Source organism: Phodopus roborovskii, unplaced genomic scaffold (assembly GCF_943737965.1).
Source record: "Phodopus roborovskii unplaced genomic scaffold, PHOROB, whole genome shotgun sequence".
Classification (NCBI taxonomy): domain Eukaryota; kingdom Metazoa; phylum Chordata; class Mammalia; order Rodentia; family Cricetidae; genus Phodopus; species Phodopus roborovskii.
Window position 1 is genome coordinate 21,323,220 of NW_026126447.1, and position 6,684 is coordinate 21,329,903.

Sequence of the window (6,684 nt, forward strand, 5' to 3'; positions counted from 1 at the left end):
CAGGTCATCAGAGAACAACTTGAAGGAAGGATTTGGTTCTGTTGTTCATCCACTATGTGGATCCCAGGGATCAAACTCAGGTTTTCAGCTTTGACAACGAGCACCTTTACTATGGAGCCTTCTTGCCAGCTCCTCAGGATATCAACCATAACAGCTTGTTAAACTCTTGTCTTAAGTAAATGGGAGGCAGAGGGTAATATACTTCTGTTTTTTGAAACGCAGTTTCCTTTTAAATTTTCTCTTTGTAAAAGGATCATTTCCTCCTGTGCTCCCTGGGCTGGGTTCTTTCCCCTGTCTCCTGCTTAACCCCCCCTAATATACACAAAGCACCCCCTCCATTCCACCAGGCCTCTCAGGTCCTTTCTAGAGACCCTCTTTATCTACCACCCATTCCTGTGCTCTCCTCCCACCCAAATTAACTCTCTTGCCCTATTTCCAAGATGTTATCTGAGCTGGCTGGATGTAATGCTTTGCAGATCATTAAACTGCCCCCTGTATAATTTACAGATCCCTCCAACGATGCATGTCTGACTGTAGATGTCACCAACAGATGTCTGGGGAGTTACATCCTAGCCAGAATATGCTCTCCTGCAGCTCCGAGAGTTACACTCTATCTTTATTCTCCCTCTCCTCCTCGGCTAGCAGGCTCCACTGCAGAGATGCTGCTGTTTCTTTCTTTGATAAGATTTCCTCTTTTATTGCCTCACCTCATACCCAACAGATCACCTTCAAAGAGTCACTTCACAACTGACCAAGCTCATCGGCAAGCAGATGGCCCCTCTCACAGCACTACTAGGTGTGGCAGACAAATGACATCGGATGTGCTTCTACAGGTGACTTTATTCTCAAAGCATCTTAGGAAAGACGAGCTCAAGAAGGGGGTTGGTACAGATGTCACAGGCAAAAGAAAGCCATCTGTAATCACAATGCCCTGCCCAAATGATTCTGTTCACTTGGACTACAATTTATTAAAAATATTTAAATATTTTTGTATTTCTATACCTTTATTTCTCTGTATAGAGTAGGGAAAGGAATAAAATAAAAATGGCACAGTTGACACACACACAAAAAAAATGATGGGAGGGGTCTGAGGAAGGGTGGTGATGTAAGTAGAGGGGTGAGGGGTCCCTATTACAGCAGCAGGAGCCAGTGACCTAGGATGCTCCGTCCCATCTCTCCCAATGTGAACAGGAACAGCCAGCTCTTCCTTTCAGGCTGCTGCCCTGCCCCAACTTGCACTGCCCCAGCCCCTTGGGAGGTGGACAGAGAAGCCTCCCAGGCTACAGAGACGAGGAACTGTGCTGAGGGAGGGGCCTGGGGTCAGACCATGCACAGGGAGTGACAGTCATTGGCCCCCACCACCTCCCTAAGGGAGGTAACTTGGTGGGGGTTGGAGGGTGAACATCAGAGGCCGGCAATGGTTCTTCTTCCAGCATCAGGCAAGAGACAGAACAGTCAGAGCCTCCTGGGCAAAGTACTTGACATCCACATCCTGGTCTTGGGTCAGCTTCTCCAGAATGGGCTTGACTTCACTCTGCAGTGTGCTGTTGTCAAGAATGGGTCCTATCTTCTGTAGGGATTTGGCCACATTGAAGCGGACATTGGCGACTGGGTCCCCAGCCATATGAAGAACTGTGGGCAACATGTGCTTGGTGGTGATATCCTGACCACAGACCTCAGACAGCACATTGATGCAGAAGAGTGTAGTCATTCGGTGCAGGTAGCTAGGGTCTCCAGACATGGCTAAGACCTTGGGGATGATAGTGGCATGGGCCCACTCCTTCCCGAACTTCTCCACTATCTTCTTGAGGTTGCTGGTGGCAGCCTCACAGATGGCATAGACATGATCCACCAGCCAGGCCATACACAAAGAGTTGAGCTTCTCATCAAAAAATTCCACACCCAGCTGTCCAACCAGCAGAGGCATGTACTCAATGATGGCCAGCCATACTCGCCACTTGTCATCCTCTGCCAGCTCCACAATGGCAGGGATCAGGGACTGAGAGAGCTGCCGGATGCCAATCACCTCGTTCACACAGTCCAGGTTGGAGATGATGTTCAGCCGCACCTCAGGACACTCATCCTTTAGCTGACCCAAGAACAGTGGCAAGAGGTGTTCAATGGTGTTGTCTTTGCCCAGAATGGGGGAGAGGCCCATGATGACTGAAGCCAGCGCTGACTTGACATGCTGGTTGGCATCTGACACGAGCTCCTTGACGCAGGGCAAGATCTGGGTCATGATCACATTCTCCCTGCAGTCAGCTGAGAGATTTTCACAGAACTCTTTGACCTTGTAGGAGGCTGCGGCCCTCACCTCGGCCTCACAGTTCTTCATCAGGTTCTGGAAGGCGGGCACCAGATCTGTCTTGGTGATCTCAGGCCCTACTGCTTTCTGGAGCTCTGTGAACTTGTCAGCCACCATGTAGTGGACTTATCCTCAGCAGCCTGGCGCAAGGTGGGTATCACTAAGGCTTCCAGGTCTTCCTGGGGCAGAAGCTGGGCGATGTTCACACATGCCTCCACTGCCAGTAGCCGCACCGAGTCCTGCTCGTCAGAGGCCAGGTTAGAGAACATGGGGATGATCTCACTCTTGACATTGTCCAGCTCCAGCACCTTGGCAAACGCACCCAGTTTGGAGGCTGTGGCCCGCCACACCATGGGGGTGTCGCCTGAGCACAGGTTCCGGAAGTACTATGGAAGTTCTGCCTTCACAGTGCTGGATACTCGGGGGTAGCAGACCGAGAGGTGCGGGAGGTGAACCAGTCTCCACCCGCCAGCCGCTTCACCAGAGGCACAAAGTGAGCCTCGAGGTCGGAAGGTGAGTGCTCATGCGAGATGGCCCGTAAGGATTCGACCGCCTTGTCTCACACCACTGTCTCTTCTACTGTGGCCAGTGACTCAAGGGGTGGCAGCAGGCAGTGTACATACTCAGGTCCCCCAACCAAAGTGGTGAAGGTTCCCAGTTGTTCGGCCAAGGCCAAGAGGACCTCATCTTCATCATAGATGGTGTCTGTAAGGAAGGGCAGAAGCTCACTTCTGGTCCGCTCAACCCCAAGGACCAAGGCAATGGTGGAGAGCTTCTTGATACTATTGAGGCAAAGCTGAACATCTTCATTGCGGAGTTCATCTATGAGCACCGCAATGGGGTAGAGCGAATCGTCGCCGTCGGCAGCTGCCATCTTGACTTCCTGGCGTCTCTGTCCAAAAATATTTAAATATTGAAATAGCTTGTAAGTTGCATATGAGAAGAGGACCCAAAGATGGATAAAGAAATAAAAGACAAAAAAGAGAATTCAAATGCGTTGTAGAGATGGTATGAAATGTACCTGTTATGAGATCCTCTGCAGTCCTTCTGTTTCTGTTTTCATTTTTATCTAGGGTCTTGCATATGCTTAAGATATATTCATAGACTGAAGCCCAGTATAGGTCTTGAAGGCATTTAATCAGATTTACCCCTCAGCTTCCTAATGGTCAAAACAAAAGTGGAATGTGTTTAGCTTTGGACACTACCCACTGAAGTGGGGAGAGGGAATTATTCTGCTTCTTATACTTTGTGTGTGGAGGTCAGAAGAGCTAGCCATCTGGTGGTGCATAAGACAATCTGACACAAAACAATTTTTTTCAAAATGTCAGTTATACAGCTTTGAGAATGAAGGACATGAATGAGTAGTAGAATCTAAAAATTTAAAAACTATAAGAATTGAGAAAAAGCACTGTCACTGAAACCAGAAAACAAAGTCCTTTCTGAGACCTCTTAAAAGGGACCAAGTGTCATCACACACACCAAGACCTCTTGCCCATATAAGAGAGGGGTCCTGCCAGGAAGATTGTGTTGGGAAAAGAATAGAGAAGAGCAAGAAAAGAGATACCTGAATAGAGGTAGCCATTATAGGTTTAAAGAGAAATCTGGCACTATGGAAATGTCCAGAGATCCACAAGGATGACCCCAGCTTACAATCTAAGCAATAGTGGAGAAGCTACCTTAAATGCCCTTCCCCTATAATGAGATTGATGGCTACCTTGTATGCCTTCCTAGAGCCTTCATCTAGTAACTGATGGAAGGAGCAGCAGACACCCACAGCTAAACACTGAGCCGAATTCCTGGAATCCAGTTGCAGAGAGGGAGGAGTGATGAGCAAAGGGGTTAGGACCATCCTGGGGAAACCCACAGAAACAGCTGAGCTGAACAAGGGAGAGTTCATGGACCCCAGACTGACAGCTTGGAAATCAGCATAGGACAGAACCAGGCCCCCTGCATGTGTGACAGTTAGGAGGTCTAGGCAGTCTATGGGGCCCCTGATAATGGAACAGCATTTATACCTAGTGTACAAATGGACATTGAAAGCCCACTCACTATAGAGGGATACTCTCTCAGCCTAGATACACAGGGCAGGCCCTAGGCCTTGCCCCAAATGATGTGACAGACTTTGATGATCCCCCATAGAAGGTCTCACCCTTTCTATGGAGCAGAAGAGGGATAGGATGGAGGTCAGTAGGGAGTTTGGGAGAATGGGAGGAAGAGGGAACTGGAATTAATATATAAAATAAGAGTGTTTCTAATTTAAATATTTTTTTAAAGAGAGAGGGGTCCTGGAACTCTTGCTAAAATCATCCACTGGAATGAGATACTATAGAGAAGTGTTGTGCTTTGGCCTTTTGCTCGATGTTGGGCCTAACCAGTGAGTCTATCATGGGCCCCGAAGACTGATTCCAATCCCACTACCCATAGACAGCTGGGGGGGGGGGTATTATAGGCCCTGATGTCCTATTGTCTGAGACTACAAATCACAATAAGAATGATTTATCTCTGAAAGAGCTAATCTAATATGGTCATTGTTATTTTTAAACTGGCCAATAATATGATGGATTAAAACCTCTGATTCTGTAACAAATATGTAAGCATGGAAACCAGTGTTTAAAATAAGCTGACAGATTGATTAGGTTAGACAACCCCCAGCAATGAAAAGAAGGGAAAGGATGGCTGCCTCTTTGAGGAGCTCACAGTAAATGGTAGCTCTTTTTGTGTGCAGGTGTTTGGCTGCAAACTCTAGCAATCTCTCCTGGCTCTGTTTAGCAGAAGGGTCTATACAAGTTCATCCAAAGCTCACAGAATGCTGGCACTCATAGAAACAGCAGCAGGAGACTAGCCATGGGGCTTCCCATGATGCCCTGTTGCTGTAGGTGACATAGGGACCCTTGGTTCACTGGCTCCTGATCCCAAGATGGAATCTTCTTAGCCAGGCCTAGATGGAGGAGAGGAAATAATTCTCCCTTGCTGACTTCTTCGATGGGAGATGGACTGTGTGACCTATCTTCTCTACCAATGTGACAAGATTTGGAATCACCTAGGATGTCCGTAGGCCTGTCTGTGAGGGTGTCTCACTGAGGAGGGAAGAGAAAGAGAGATGATGAGCTCCACAAACACACCTTCCCCACCATGGTTACTCCAAACCAAAGGAGCCTTTGCTTCTGGAGCTACCTGGTACCACCAAGTACAGGACACAAGAGACTGAGAAGACAGCGAGAGCTGAGAGGTCTTCGCTCGCCGGGCCTCCAACTTTGTGTGTAGAAAACCCTCGGCCTCCTTCCTCTGAAATTAATTCATGAGCTTCTCCTGTGAAAGGTTCCCTGCTTCACCAAGAGGAAAGGGATGAAAGTGTAGGTCAAGAAGATTTTGAAGTGTGTTGAGTACCCCAGATTGTGTGTTAGGCTCTTCTCCTTTGCTGACCACTGTTAACTATAGTTTTTCTCTTTCCTTGGGCCTTCATCTCTAAAATCTCCCATGTCAGAAAAACCTGTTAAATATAATCATACCCTTTTCTCCTACTAGTCTGTCTTTTATTAACAGTGCACCAGTCATGGGTCTTATGTGTAGTGATTTTTAAAGAATTACTTTTTCTTATCTGTATTTCTCAACACCTACTGACTCGTGTTTTCAATGTTCAGTGCCCGACGTCGTGGTGGGCACTGAGAACATGTGTGATAATACAAAGCTCCTGTTCTTAGTGGAGATGGACAGCAAGGAAGGATGGCTGGCAGGGACTATGATATAATTAAACCAGGAAAGAAAAAGGCTAGATGTGCAGAGGGAAGCCCTTTCCATAGAGAGCGGTTTAAAGGGATGATATATGGGTCTTTAGGGAGGATCCAGTTACATAGTACGTTCTATTCCATATATGGGACTTTGTCTTTAATTCTAAGTAAGATGGTAAAAGCCTTTGCAGAGTTTTGCTTAAAGGAGTGGCTTGACCCACCTAATGCACCTAATGTTCTGCTGAATAGAGAAGCAACTTTCAAGGTATAGCAGGAAAGAGGAGAGACTACTGCCATACCCATTTACCTCTCCTGACTACTACAGGTGAGAAGAGTATACAGGTATGAGTCTGTGGGAAGGGTGTAACCAACCACCATGTCACAGTTTGAATCTAATACGGCTCCCACTGGCTCATGTGGTTGAACCCTTGTTCTCCAGCTGATCGTCCTGTTTAGGATGCAGAAGTCAGCTGGCAGAGGAAGCTGGTTGCTGAGGCGGGCTTTTGAGGACTATAGCCATATCCTGTGTCCTGGTCTGCTACCACATCAGGAGCAGCTGCTGACAGAGCCCCTCCAGCTGCCATGCTTTCCCAAACATGATGAACTACATTCTGAAGCTAAAAGCCAAAACTAGCCTCCCCTTAAGCTGTT

At 47.5% G+C, this 6,684-nt stretch overlaps 1 pseudogene; it reads right to left on the reverse strand.

Moving 5' to 3' along the window:
* Positions 1-1,072: 1,072 nt before the first annotated feature.
* On the reverse strand, positions 1,073-3,196 carry LOC127224917 (serine/threonine-protein phosphatase 2A 65 kDa regulatory subunit A alpha isoform-like; annotated as a pseudogene).
* Between the last annotated feature and the right edge of the window lie 3,488 nt (positions 3,197-6,684).